The sequence below is a fragment of the Marmota marmota genome, unplaced genomic scaffold (assembly GCF_001458135.2).
Source record: "Marmota marmota marmota unplaced genomic scaffold, marMar, whole genome shotgun sequence".
NCBI lineage: Eukaryota > Metazoa > Chordata > Mammalia > Rodentia > Sciuridae > Marmota > Marmota marmota.
This window is the reverse complement of record NW_025999842.1, coordinates 28488107-28503216: the sequence shown is the minus strand read 5'-3', so window position 1 is coordinate 28503216 and position 15110 is coordinate 28488107. Positions and strand designations below refer to the sequence as shown.

The 15110-nt window shown below is 37.4% G+C and overlaps 1 protein-coding gene across 6 annotated transcripts in view; it reads right to left on the bottom strand.

The window, feature by feature from the left end:
* The window catches only part of LOC107151888, a 165527-nt gene that overhangs the window by 137042 nt on the left and 13375 nt on the right, over positions 1-15110 (bottom strand). The gene's annotated exons all lie outside the window — the stretch shown is intronic.

Below are 15110 nucleotides of genomic sequence, written 5' to 3'. Positions count from 1 at the left end.
GCTCTGGAGATGCTTGTTAACAGCCCTTTGGGAGGAACTGTTCCCTATAGGCAATGGGTGGAGGGGAAGGGCTTTGGAGATGTCAGCTTTGGATTTTCTTTTCTTTCCTTTCCAACCAGCCCCCATCTTCCCAATCGAACCCAACTGTTTATTAAATATATTGACTGCCATTTGTTTCCCAGCTTCAGCATGAAAAGAGAAACTACAAAACAGAAGAAATTTTTTTTTTTTTACCAGTTACTGCTCTGACAGGGGATTAATATCCAGAATATACAGAGAACTCAAAAAACTTAATACTGATAAATGGTTGGAAATGGAGAACATCATGCTAAATAAAAGAAGCAGATTCAAAAAATCAAGGGTCGAATGTTTTCCCTCCCGTGGAAGCTAGAGCAAAATAAGGGAAAAAAGAGCAGGGATCAGATGTCATGAAGATATAGGGAAGATCAATGCAGTGGAAAAAGGAAATTGAGAGGGAGGAAGGATAGGAAAGAGGAGGAAATGCAAATGAATTTAATAAAATTGCATTGTGTGCATATATAAAGATACCATAGGGAATTCCACCTTTATGTATATACTGTAAATAGTAGAAAAAAAGTAGGTTAGACTCTCCACTCACCAAGATCACCCTCTAAAAATTGGCAACTGTTAAAAGAAAATATAGGGTCAACACTCCATAAGATTGGTTGCAGGCACTGACTTCTTAAACAAGATTCCTAAAGCTCAAGAAATAAAACAAGAATCAATAAGGGAGATGCTACCAAATTAAAAAAGTGATCAAAAATAAATAAATGAGTGAAAGGGAGATAAATAAAATAGAAGAAGGAAAATAGTGGGAGGTTGGGGGGGGAGTGGGGAAGAAAGGGAGTAAATCAAATTACATGCATGTATGATTTTGTCAAAATAAACCCAACTACTGTGTATGACTACAATGGTATAACAACAAAAAAAATTGTCTGCTGAATTGGTACCATATAAATGACAATGAACAACGAAGACTTCCTATTTTGAAATGAGACCAATGCAGGGGAAGGACAAGATGATTGGGGACCCAAATAGAGGTCATGCCCTGTGTGAAGAGGTTATCTTCTTTACCCAATGGTATCCAAAGTCCCATACTGCCTCAGGAATCACCAAACGCACCAGGCAGGGGACATGTCCCTGAATCCTACGGAAAAAAAGCATCTTTCAGTCTGAAAAATCCACAAACTCTAACAGAGCCCAGGCAAAGGCAAAGAGAACAGATCTACAAAAGATACCATTAGCATTTCTACTCTTCTGGCAAGGCACTGAGGCAATTGAAATTAGTGTGATGTGTAGAAAATGAAGGAATCCTGTGTTTCCTGGTGCTTTTTTTCTGGGAGTGGTGGTGCACTCCCGATCCAGGCTACTCGGTGATACCACCAGTTATCCGAGCCGAGTTCTGCTCCCTCAAGCACACTAAGTCAAGCATATAATGCAGGGTTTGCTTTAAAAGGAGTAACACACTAAGTCAAGCATATAATGCAGGGTTTGCTTTAAAAGGAGAAGGGAGCCAAAGTTGTATCCTGGGATCCCAAGAAGTGAGGATGTCTAGCCCCTTTTATACATCCTAGATTTCTTTGTTCTTTTGCCTCCCTACCCCCCCTTATCTCTCTCTTTCCTGCATATGTGACTAAGCTCAGGAGATGGCCCTTGTGGGATGCCCAAAAGGTGAGAAGCAGATGGGCAGGGGGAAGAGCCAATGGAGTCATCCAGGCAGGAAGCAGCCCCGGAGACAATAATTAACAACTTTTATTATTCCCTGTAGGGAGGGACAATTCCTGGGACAGGTTACCTTAACAACAGGTTGGAGCAGGGGCAGGTTATCTTTTTATTTTTTTTCCTAATAATTTTTTAGTTGTAGGTGGACACAATGCCTTTATTTTTATTTAGTTATTTTTATGTGGTGCTGAGGATCAAACCCAGTGCCTCACTCAGGCTAGGCCAACGCTCTCCCACTGAGCCACACAGAACCCCTGCCCCTAGGGGCAGGTTATCTCCATGAGGGTGGAGGAAGGTCTCTAAAGACATTAACATTTCAATCCCTCAGGGATGGTCTCCAAATTGGCCTCCATTCTCTCTATCTGACCCGATTACCTATCTGCACTGACTGCCTGTCTTTAATTCTGGCTTCTTCGGGAGGCTGCAGCAGGAGGATCTCAAGTTCATGGCAAATTCAAAGCTGTCCTGGGCAACTTGGCAAGATCCTATCTCAAAAAAGGGTAGGGGAGGGAGGGGTGTCTGGGGTTGTAGCACAGTAGAGTTCAGTGGTAGAGCACTTGCCTGGCATGTATGAAGCCCTGGTTTGGACCCCAGTACCACCAATGAAAGAGAGTGAGCCTTTTTTTCCTCCAGTTTCTGAGGATTTGAACTTAAAACTGAAAACTAGCTCAGCATTCATTGATAAAGGAATGAATTAAACCTATAAGGACAGATCCATAATACTTAGTATTCTTCCCTTAAATATGTTCTTCCCCCTTTGACCATTTAAAATATACAAAAATTACAAGGAAATTAATAGTAACCCCATGAGGCTGGGGCTGTAGCTCAGTGGCAGAGCGCTTGCCTTGGATGTGGAAGGTACTGGGTTCAATCCTCAGCACCACATAAAGGCATGCTGCCCATCAACAGCTACAAAAAATAATAAAAAAAAATAGTAACACCATGAAATCACTGGATATGATCTAATTATGTTAATGTCCTCACATTAATATGTTTTCATATATATTTACCTATGTGTGGGTATATGTATGTGGACATGAAATTCCTCACTTCAGTATGAATAAATTATATGAATTTTAAAAATGTTCTCTGTTTCACTTTTGACTGTGGGGGTTTATCAGGTGAGAATGTGTGCCTCTTGCCCCACCTTCAGGTTCTCAAAGATTTGTGGAGATTATATTCTAAATACTGTGAATGGCAATTATTGCTGACATCTAATCTGCTTCAACTGGAACATGGGTATGTACAATATTCTCTCCACATAGCTAAAGTGTTTATCTAAAGGGTTTTTTAAATTATTATTTGTTTGAAGACATGAGCTTCTGGCTATGCAAAATATACCAAGGATGGAGAACTGTTTAACATGATCATGAAGCTGGATGCAGTGATGCATGCCTGTAATCTCAGTGACTGGGGAGGCTGAGGCAGGAGGATTGGGGATTCAAAGTCAGCCTCAGCAACTTAGCGAGACCCTAATAACTCAGTGAGACCCTGTGTCTAACTAAAATACAAAATAGGACTGGGGATATGGCTCAGAGGTACAGAGCCACTGGGTTCAAACCCCAGTCCAAAAACAAAACCAAAAACAGCATGATCATGATCCATTCATATTTGGGTTTGGAAGAAAATTATACTTGTGCATTAAATGTGTTTTCTTCATTTTGACTGTCTATATTCGACTTCCTGATTTTACCAATGGATAAAAATAGTGGATAATTTCCACCCCACTCCCATCTGGTTCACAGTCAAGACAAATTCAACATAACTTTTAAGTACCTGGTGTCCATATTCTAATTTACAATGACCCACGAGTCCAGAGACCCATGAATTGCAGGGGATTCAATAGATGATGTGTTTCTGCCTGTACCTGCCCTCCACAAGGAGGAATAAAGTCACTATTAATTCATGTGTCCGAGATTTAAAATATTTAAACCTTTTTTCCTTTTTGACCTTCCTAGATTTTCATTTTTCCTTTCAGAGATATTTCATTTTTTCCAGATAATCTGCTGCTGTTTTAACAATTTAAGCTGTGGAGATGTTTTGTGTAGCAATAAAAGGAACATCTACAGGTCTTAGCATCTACAGGTCTATGTGGAGGCTTCCTTTGAGAGTACATTTGTTCTTTCTGTAAATATTAAAAATGGAAACGCGCATCCATGTTCAGTGTAGACCGTGAACCTGCTGAGTAATAAATCTGCCATGTGGGGCTCGCTGCTGGAGCTTATTAAAATGCACTGTATGGCTCTTAGCAAAAGTCAAATGTTGTTATGAAAAATACTTGCCACTTGGCAGTGTCCTTTCAAGTTGGACAAACAGTTAAACAGCTGCCTTAACAGCTGCATTCCAACCGGCTGCCAAGAGCAGCAGCAACAGAAACTGGCTGATTCTTCTCCCAGAGGACAGATATTCTGCCTCCACTTCCTGGTCAGTTTCAACACTTCACAACTCAGAAATGAGAACATTTAATCCTGCACTGTCTAGCTTGCTCTGCTTAAGGACAGTATTCAGAAAATTAACATAAGGAGAGGTTAGTCTTTGACAACTGTCCACAAAATGGATCTGACTCAGAGGAATCCATAGCTGCTGAGCACTAGCTTCAAAGAGACAAGTGTTTATGTGGGGTGGGAGACAGTGGAGAGAATGGTTCCTTTTACTGAGCACTTACTGTGTGTCAGGCAAACTGGATTCTCATTTAGTTTTGGAAAAGAGCTTCTCATAAATTTCTTCAGTAGCATTTTTATTAAGTACATTTAATTAACTATTTGTTACTTTTATATGTTGAAAGTAGTGGTAAAATTTAAATTCTAATAAGACAAAGATTATCTTGAGCAGAGTTGGGAAGTGTTCAGTGAGTGGCTGGAATGAACTTGGATGGAGATAGAGTGGGCATGTTTAAGAGAGTAACAGTGGACCTTTACACGCTGCCAGGAAATGGATAATGTGTGTTAAATATTTCAAGGTATCTACTAAAAGAATAGAAATGCAACTTAGAGCTTCCCAGACAAGTGGGAGTGAGGGGGTGGGATAGGACTTTTAAATCCAACAAAAGGCAGGAAAAGAGGTAGGGAGAATTGGTAGAAATAAGTTCAAATATATCAGTAATTATAATAAATGTAAGTGGAGTAAGGCTATCTATCAAAAGACATAAATCACAGCTTCAAGTGTTCTTAAGGTCTCTCAATTTTGGTGATGGGATGTACCAAAAAACAGTAATGATTTTTATTATAGCAAATGGCAGAATTTAAACTGATAAGCATGCTGACCCTATATCACTGTGGAGAACCTCAACCTTCTTCATGAAGCTTCATGCACAGATAGATACTCTATGATCTTCCTGATCTATCATATTTTTAATGCATGGTCATCTTGATCATCGAATGTTCTTCCATGCTTGATGAAATTTTTCTATTTTTCCATTGCATGCCAGCTTCTTCATTAGTAGGGATATAGCTAAGCCGTTTTAACAAAAAGACACAATCATCAAAGTGGCTAAGTCTCTCTTTTATAACAGTGCTAATGTAAGGGACCAGAGCAGGTTTGCTATGACTGGGCATTTGAGGACAGAGATTCCAAGTCTGCTCCATCATCCCCTAGACACTATCCAGACAAACACATTAGGGTAGTTCCTCAGTGTAGCTGTGTAACATGACCTTTGTAGCAGGCACATGGTATAGATATATTTGATGGTCTGAATTGAATAACCTGCTTCTATTTCTAGTTTTTGAGAATTCTTTTTTTCCTTAAAAGGATATTCAATTGTGTCAAATGCATCTGTTGAGATAATCGTGATCTTCCATATATATCTATCTGTTATTGTGGTGAATTATATGGATTTTAAAGTGTTGATCTAACATTATGTTTTTGAAATAAACTCCATATGGTCATGATTTTTTTTTAATAGAAAAGTAGATCAAATTCTCTACTATGTTATTTTAGGGTTTTTGTATTTAAATTTCTGAAATTAGCCCTGTCATTTTCTTATTTTATTTTTTTTTGTCAAATTTTGGTCAAGTTTATGCTGGCCTCATAAAACAAGTTGTGAAGTAACTTTCTTCTCTATTTTCTGAAAAAAGAAAATGATTTGTAATACTTCTTCCTTAAATGGTTGAAATATTTCACCTGTAAAACATTTTAACATGAAGTTTTCTTTTCAGTACTGAGGATTGAGCCCAGGGGCACTTTACCACTGAGCTATATCCATAGCCCTTTTAAAAACTTGCAAAATTGCCCAGGCTGGCCTCAAACTTGTGATCTTCCTGCTTTCCGAGTAACTGTGATTACTGGTATCAGTTGCTGTGTCCAGCTTCTGAAGTTTTCATTAATAAACTCAATTTCTTTAACAGATATATTTTATACGTACATATATTATGCATTCATATTTTGTATTTATTTTTGTATTCATTTTAATAATATTTTTTAAAAAACATTTGCCAGATGTCACCCGTGAAATGTGCATAAACCAAATGGGCATGCAAGCCATTGGGTAGGAAAATCTGTTATCTGGGAACTCAAGCGGCACTCCTGCTGATTTGAGACTGCCCAGTTCATGTGATATCCTACTTAGCTCTGTCAGGTTCAGCACTGCACTGGAGCTGGGGTGACCCACTGGAGCCACACAGACACACAGCCTCTCAGAGATGGGTGTGCCTTCCAAGATGCCAATCAACGTGTTGACTGCAAGACACCATGAAGCAAGACTCCACCCGCTGAAACCTAAACCCTGCCTTTGTTGTACTCTCCCTTAAATAAAGGACCATTTTCTATTTATTGGGTTCTAGCTCCCACCAGGGCTGGAGGACCTATCAGATGCTCTGCTTCCTCTTTATCTAATTTCTGGCTCTGTCTCTTATTTCTTTTTTTAAATTAATTATTTTATTTAGGCATATATGATAGCAGAATGCATTTGATTCATGTACACAATCGCAGCACAACCTTACATTTCTATGGTTGTACATGATGTAGTGTAATACTATATATTAATATGGTAATTATGTCCATCTCTTCCACCATCTTTCCTGCCCTCATGCACCCTCTCTACCTTCTCTACCCTTTGCCCAAAGTTCCTCCATTTTTCCCATGCTTCCTCCAGTCTTTGTTAAGGATCAGCCTCCATTTATCAGAACATTTGGCCTTTGGGTTTTGGGGGATTGGCTTACTTCCCTTAGCATGATTATTCTCCAACTCCATCCATTTACCTGCAAATGCCATGATTTTATTCTCTTTTAATGCTGAGTAATATCCCTTACTAAACATTTCAGATGTTCTTTTTCTCAGGTGGCTCACAACCTTCTGAACCGGAATCTACCCTGGCAGGGTGCTGGCCACCCTGTGATAAACATTCATATATAAAATATCTAAGTAGACAAATTTGGGGGGTATAAGGTTGTTTAATACAGTCTCATATTTGTAACAGCTTAATTGAGATATAGTTAACACACAATACAGTTAACCCACATAAAATGTATAATCAATGGTTTTTAGTGTATACATGGATTCATACAGCCATCAATCACCACAATCAATTTTAGAACATCTCATCACTCTCTCTCCCCAAAAGAGTCCGTTCCAATTAACAATCACTCCCTGTTTTTCTCTAAGCCACTCCTACTCAGTACACAGCATCCAATAATCTTACTTTGTCTCCAAAGATTTGCCCATTCTAGACATTTCATATAAATGGAACTATACAGTATGTGGTCTTTCATGACCATCTTTCATTTAGCATAATGTTTTTAAGATTTGCCCATGTTTTAGCATGTATCAATATTTCATTCTTTTTAAAATATTTTTTATTGTTGTCAATGAACTTTTATTTATATGCAGTGCTGAGCATCAAACCCAGTGCTTCACACATGCTAGGCAAGCGCTCTACCACTGAGCCACAAACACAGCCCCACTTCATTCCTTTTTAATGACTGAATAACATTGCATTGTAACTTGGCTACACAATATTTCGTTTATTTACTCATTGGTTGGTGGACATCTGGGTTGTTTCCATTTGGGGGCCATTGTGAATAATGCTGTAATGAATTTTCAGGTACAAGTTTTCCTGTACATATGTTTTCATTTTCCTTGAGTATACATGCAGGAGTAGGATTGCTGGGTCAAATAATAACTGTCTGACCTACTGAGACACTTCCAGCCATTTTCCAAAGTGGCTGCACCCATTTACATTCTCATCAGCAATGTTGGAGTATTCTAATTTCTCCACAGCCTTGGCAATACATGTTAGTCTTATTTTCCAGATTTTTTATTGATACATTACATATTTGTACATGCACACAATAATAAAATTTGACCACTGTCACTCCCCAGCACTTCTTCCTCCCTTCCCACCTCCATTTCCTCTACTGATCTCCCTTTGATGTTCATGAGATCTGCCCCCACCTTTCTTTTCCTTTTTCCTCTCTAGTTTCTAGAGAGGAAACAAAAAACATTTGATCTTCTGAATTTGACTTATTTCACTTAATGTAATGGTCTTCAGTTTCATTTATTTTCCTGCAAATGACACAATTTCTTTTCTTTTTTGGGGAAGGGGGTACTGGAGGGTGAACCAGGGGCACTTAATCACTGAGCCACATCCCCAGCCTTTTTTATATTTTATTTTGAGACAGGGTCTTGCTAAATTGCTTAGGGCCTCACTAAGTTGCTGAGGCTGACTTTGAACTTATGATCCTCCAGCCTCCCAAGCCAGTGGGATTACAGGCATGTGCAACTAACTGTGCCTGGTTACTTTTATTTTTCTTTATGGCTGAATAAAATTCCATTGCGTATATGTAGCACATTTACTTTATCCATTCATCCATTGATGATCACCTAAGCTGGTTCCATAGTTTGGCTATTGTAAATTGTGCTGCTATAAACATGGGTATGCATATATCACTGTAGTATGATGACCCAAATTTGTTAGGAAAAATACCTGGGAGTGGTATCACTGAGTCTTATGGTGGTTCTGTGCCTAATCTTTTGAGGATCCTCTGTGCTGACTTCTATAATGATTATACTAATTTGCAATGTAAGAATGTAAAAGTGTTCCTTTTTCTCCATATCCTCTCCAGCATTTATTATTTGTGTTTTTGATGACTGCCATTCTGACTGGTATGAGATGAAATCTCTGTTGTTTCGATTTGCATTTCCCTAATTACTAATGATGTTGAACATTTTTTCATGTTTGTTGGACAGTCATATTTCTTCTTTTGAGAAGTGTCTGTTTAATTCCTTTACCCAGAGATCCTGTCTCAAAAAAAAAAAAAAAATACAGGGAGCAGGGAACAGTGGCTGGGGTTGTGGCTCAGCAGTTAAGTGCCCCTAGGTTCAATCCCTGGTACAAAACAAAAAACAAAAAAACTCCTTTGCCCATTTATTAATTTAGTTATTTTACTTTTTGCTGTAAAGTTCTTTTGAGATTTTCATATATTCTAGATATTAATCCTCTGTCAGAAGAGCAGCTAGCAAAGATTTTCTGATTCTGTAGGTTCTGCACACTCCAAATTGTTTCCTTTGCCATCCCATTGATTAACTTTTAGCATTATTTCCTGAGCTTTAGGGGTCCTATTGAGAAAGTCATTGTTTAATGTCTATATGCTGGAGTGTTGATCCTGCATTTTCTTTTGGGAGTTGCATAGTTTCTAGTCTAATTCCTAAGTCTTTGATCCATTTTAAGTTTTATGCAGGTGAGAGATAAGCTTCTAGTTTCACTTTTCTACATGTGGATAACCAGTTTTCCCAGCACCATTGTTAAAAAGGCTGTCCCCAATGTATGTTTTTGGCACACCTGTCAAGGATCAGATGACCACAGATGTTTGTCTTCTATTCTAATGGTTTATGTGTCTGTCTGCTTTTATGCCAGTATCATGTAGTTTTTGTTGCTATAGCTCTGTAGTATAATTTGAAGTCAGGTATTGTGATGCCTCCAGCATGGCTTTTTTGGCTTAGAATTGCTTTGGCTATTCTGTGTGCTTCATTCTTCTAAATGAATTTTAGGATTGTTTTAATCCTAGTTCTGTGAAAAAATGTCATTAGTATTTTGATGGGGAGATGTTACTGTCTTTTTTAAAATTTTAAATTTAAACCATTTTAATTGGTGTGAAGTGATATGTCATTGTGGTTTTGGTTTGTATTTCCCAATGGCTAATGATGTCAAACATCTTTTCCTGTACTTATTAGTCATTTTTATGTTTTCTTTAGAAAAATGTCTATTCAGATCCTTTACTAGCTTTTAAATTTTGTTCTTTTTTATTGAAAAGTTGTGAGAATTCTTTATATGTTGTAGGTACATGTCTTTGATCAGATATATGATAAAGATGGGGCATATTTCCCCTTTCTTGATGTTGTCCTTATAAGCCTCTTATCTTTTTAATGTTTATAAAATGTATAGCAATGTCTACTTTTACATTCCTGCTATTAGAAATTTCTATACTTGCTCTTTTATCTTGATTAGTCTTATTAGAAATTTACTGATTTCATTAATCTTCTCAAAGAACCAATATTTACTTTTATTGAGTTTTCCATTATTTAGATAAGTTTTCTCTGTGATTTCTGCTTACATCAGTTATGGTCATTGCTTTTAATATCTAGAACTTAATTTGCTCTTCTTTTTCCAGCTGTCAAGATGGAAGCTTAGATCCATAGTTTCAATCCTCCTACAGTTTTATGCATTTAGCACTATAAATTTCCCTCAAAGCATTGTTTTTGCTACCTCAAACAAGTGTGGATTGTTGTATGTCATTATTTCTTAAATAGTTTATAATTTCCACTTGGATTTCTTCTCTAACCTACAGGGCATGACAATACTGAAGTTCAAACCCAGAAAGGCTCTACTACTGGGTACAACCACTGCTACCAAGCTACATCCCCAGCCCTTTTTGATAGAGATAGGCTCTCACTAAATTGCGTAGTTTGGCTTTAAACTTTCAATACTCCTGCCTCAGCCTCCTAAATTGCTGGAATTACAGGCGTACACCACCATACCTAGTGTTAATCATTAGTATTATAATAATCCTAGGAATTACAAGTTGCCTATTGTCTTATCCATAAAGATATGACAGTTTCCTTCAAATGAAAATATATGTATATTCCTATTTTCCAAATCTTTGGCGTCCCCATACCATATGATTATGTCTTTTACTTCAAATAATAATAAATCTCCTCAGCATTTGTTCATGGAAGGATTGGGTAACCATAAGGACTAAAGAAGATGACACTCTGCCCCTTATCAATACGTACATCATAGTTAGAAAATAAAACATCTTGTACCCTGAGAAGAGCAGCTAACAAAAACAGGATCACCGTCATTCATTTTCCCCAAATAAAAGAGGCCTTAAATTTCGTAAACTTATCAGTTACTGACTCCTTAATTAAAGCATTTTTATTACCAACTTTTGCAATGCTGATAGATGAAGCTATGCTAGTGATGACTAGGAAGGCAGGTGAGAAAACTGTCTTTTCTACCACTTCCACAGACAGACAACTGCAAACATAGTAATGTTACCGGTTTGTGTGTGTTATTTATTTTTTGATGAGCTAGTCCTTTTAAAACTTGGAACTGCCAGGCATGGTGGCACATGCCTCTAATCTCAGCGACTCAGGAGACTGAGGATTCGAGGTTGTCAGTTCTAGGCCAGCCTCAGCAATTTAGTGAAGCCCTAAGGAATTTAGCAAAACTCTGTCTCAAAATAAAAAAAGGGGCTGGGATGTGGCTTAGTGGTTAAGCACTCCTAGGTTCAATCCCTGATACCAAAACAAAATCAAAAACCTGTAATTCTAGTTACTCAGAGGCTGAGGCAGAAGTATTACAAGTTCAAGACCAGCCTGGGCAATTTAGTGAGACGGTCTCAGAATAAAAAATAAAAAGGACTGCGGATGTAGCTGAGTGGTTCAAGCTCAAGTATCATAAAACAAAACAACAACAAAACAAACTTGGAGTTGGTGACAAATTTTCCTTGAAAATAAATGTTTCCAAGTGCTTTGAATATTTCTTGAATAATTCTAGATTCCACAAAGATTTTATGTGTTTATTCACCAGAGTGATTCATCAACTACAGCCAAATCAATCACATAGTCTTTGAAGAGCAAGTGATGGGTTGTTTGAGGTACACCCTTTTCCTCCCATAGGGAGGATTCCGTGTGGCAATAGGCTCTCAATTTAGTTGATTCTATTCCCTTTTCTGGTTCTTTGTTTCTTGGCCACATCTTGTTTTCACACTGGTTCTGATTTGTACACAACTACTTATTTCTCCTTTGGTGGCAACTGTTGAGAATATATTCTCTCTCTGGTCTACGAGGTAACAAATGACAGATATCTGATCGTCCTTTGTTCCCTTTGAAGGCTCTGCCATCTCCTGTTATCTGAGATATATCATAACTTTGTCAAAGGTCTTAAGCCACTGGTTTAGTTGAACTGATGGACCTCACCAGCAGGTGGGGAAGCTGCTCACGTCACTCTCTCAATCTCTGATTTACTGTTTTCTGAGCCTGAGGAAGCCTGTCATTCTTCATGTTTGTATGCCACTGAGTCCAGATAAATGAAAAATGAGAATTTTGTGTCCACGTGGAGATCTAGGGCTGCTAACACCAACCAATAACTCATGCTTTTTGTATTCTGATTACATTTCAACTATCTGAGGCTAATGTTACAAATTAAGGTTGGTACTTCTGTGTTTTGAAGAACTTTCCTTTTCAAAATGAAAGGCATAATTTCTTTTTTATAATAGTTTATGTTCAATGATATATCTGTCACTGTCTAAAGTAGACTTTCTCCTTCAGGAAAATGTTGATTAATCAATCTATATATCTGAAATATTTTTCTTATGTAATTTCAGAGAAACTTCAAAGTTTTTGCTTGGTTTGTGTACCCATTCTAAAGTGAGCCTAAAGTTCTTTTATTTTTCATGCTTTCTTTTTTTCTCCCCCTTCAGTACCGAGGATTAAGCCCAGTCCTTTTTAAGATTCTTTATTTTGAGACAGGGTCACAAACAACTGTCCAGGCTGGCTCAACCTTGTGAACCTCCTGCCTCAGCCTCCAGAGTTTCTGGAATTACAGTCATGCACTACTGCACCTGGCCATAGAAACTGTCCTAATTTATAAATTAGAATTAAGTTGATCATTAAATAATATTTGACAATTAACTACAAAGTAAAAATTATATTTTCAGAGAATTAAAAAAACCCTCATCCAATATTGATTAAATATACCCTTGTTTGGGTTTTCATACATTATAAGTGACCATCAATGAACAGGTAGAAAGGATATATAAACACATGTGGTAATTGGTATACATCTTTTTCTTTTTTATTAAGAAATGTGAAGAAATTTTTGTGCATCTTTCAATGGGATGTGCATACAACATAATGAATTTTTGTTTGTAAAAAATAATGCATTTTTTTTGTCATTGAAAAGTAAAAATTTAATTTTGTCTGGATGTGCCAGAATATGAAAGAAAATAATAAAAGATAAATATGAGGGTGTACCATAGAAGTAGGTGGTCTTGGTTTATTATAAAATACATTAACTGATTTTATAAAGTTGTCTGGAGGTACATAAATTTGTTTTCATAAGACAAAGACTTATGAATTTTATTCTATGAAATATGGGTAGCATTCTAAAAGAATAAAACTAGATTTGGATTTTTACTGTTAAATCCACAAATTATTGTTTTCTCTGAATAACAAGCAGTTAAAGTAGTGCCCACATAGCAGAACAGAAACAAAATACTCGAGAGCCTGCTAATGTGTTTGTCAGAAACTTGAACTGTTTTTTAAGTGCTTCATCCTTTAAAAAGTTCTTAAGTAAGCATTATTTTTTCAGTTATTATTTTTCTCCTTGTATTGCTTTTTCTGATATTGCCCTTCCCAAGTTCTTCCCCTACCTTTGGAATAACACTCAATGATTTTTATATTTAAACTGCCTTTGGAGTTTCCCCAACAGCTGCTAGACATTCACAAAGATTTACTTCTCTCAAAGGAGTACCTCTAAAAACAATTAGAAATATTTGATATACTCCAGATTTTAAAAAATATTTATTTTTTTAGTTTTAGGTGGACACAATATCTTTATTTTACATTTATATGGTATTGAGAATCGAACCCAGTGCCTTGTGCATGCTAGGCAAGCACTTTATCACTGAACCACANAAAAAAAAAAAAAAAAAAAAAGTAATAGTTCTACCAGGAGAGGAGGCCTATGCCTGCTAATCCCAGCTACTTGGGAGGATCTCAAATTTGAGGTCAGCTTTGAGACCCTGTCTAAAAATAAAAAATTAAAAAGGACTCGGTACCTCTGGATCCAATACCCAATACTGGAAGGAAGAAAAGAAAGAGACAGAGAAAGAAAGGGAGAAAGAAGGAAGAGAAGGAAAATAAGAGGATGAAGATGAAGGAAAGAAAACGGGGAGGAGAGAGAGAAGAAAGAGAGAGGCACTGGAGTCTGAAGGTCAGTCACATGAGCTATCAGTCATGCCTATATGACTGACCCTTAATAAAAAATCTGGACACCGGAGTTTGGGGGAGCTTCCCTGGTTGACAATACTTTGAGAATGCTGTCACACATGTTGTTGGGAGAATGAAATGCTCTCTGTATGGTGTCACTGGAAGAGGAAGAAAACAATACTACAGTAAAGGATCAAAAAAGCAGTTTTGTTTTTTTTTCCTCCCCTTGGCAAAAGCTGGGACTTTTATTACTTGTAAGATACTTGGGTAAATTTCCACCCCATTATTAGTTGACCACCAAACTACTGATCAAAGACTTTCAACGCCAACAACAACAAAATAGGTTTTGTAGAATTAGTTCAAGAAAGTCACAAAACAAATAGCAACAACAGTAATGAACACTAAGAGATATAGGACAGATATTGACTATAAAATCTTCATATTCCAAGAAAAGGTTTGGTCTTTGCCCAGCTCCTCCTGGAAGGTAAACTCCTTGGAATATCCTGCCTGATAGGAGTGTTTTTGTTTACCTAGAGCTTTAGGCCATGCCAGACAGTATTAGCCAACAATGTGATTTATGGTGGGAGACTTGGGCCATGTAGCTTCAGGTTGACCTCTGTAGGAGCTGGAGACTGAAAGTCAGCCAGATGGGCTATCAGCCTTGTCTACATGATTAACCCTCAGGAAAAACATCTGGACACCAAGCTTCCCTGGTTGGCAATTCTAGGAGAATGTGATCACACATTGCTGGGAGAAAGAAAAGTGCTGTCTACATGACTTCATTAGAAAAGGACAACTGGAAGCTTGTGCCTGGTGTCTCTTAGACTTTGCTTTCTATATCTTCAGATGCTGATATAAATCCATATCCTTTTGCTGTAATATAGCATACACATGTGCATAAAGCTTTTTTGAATTCTGTGACTCCTCTAGTAAATCACTAA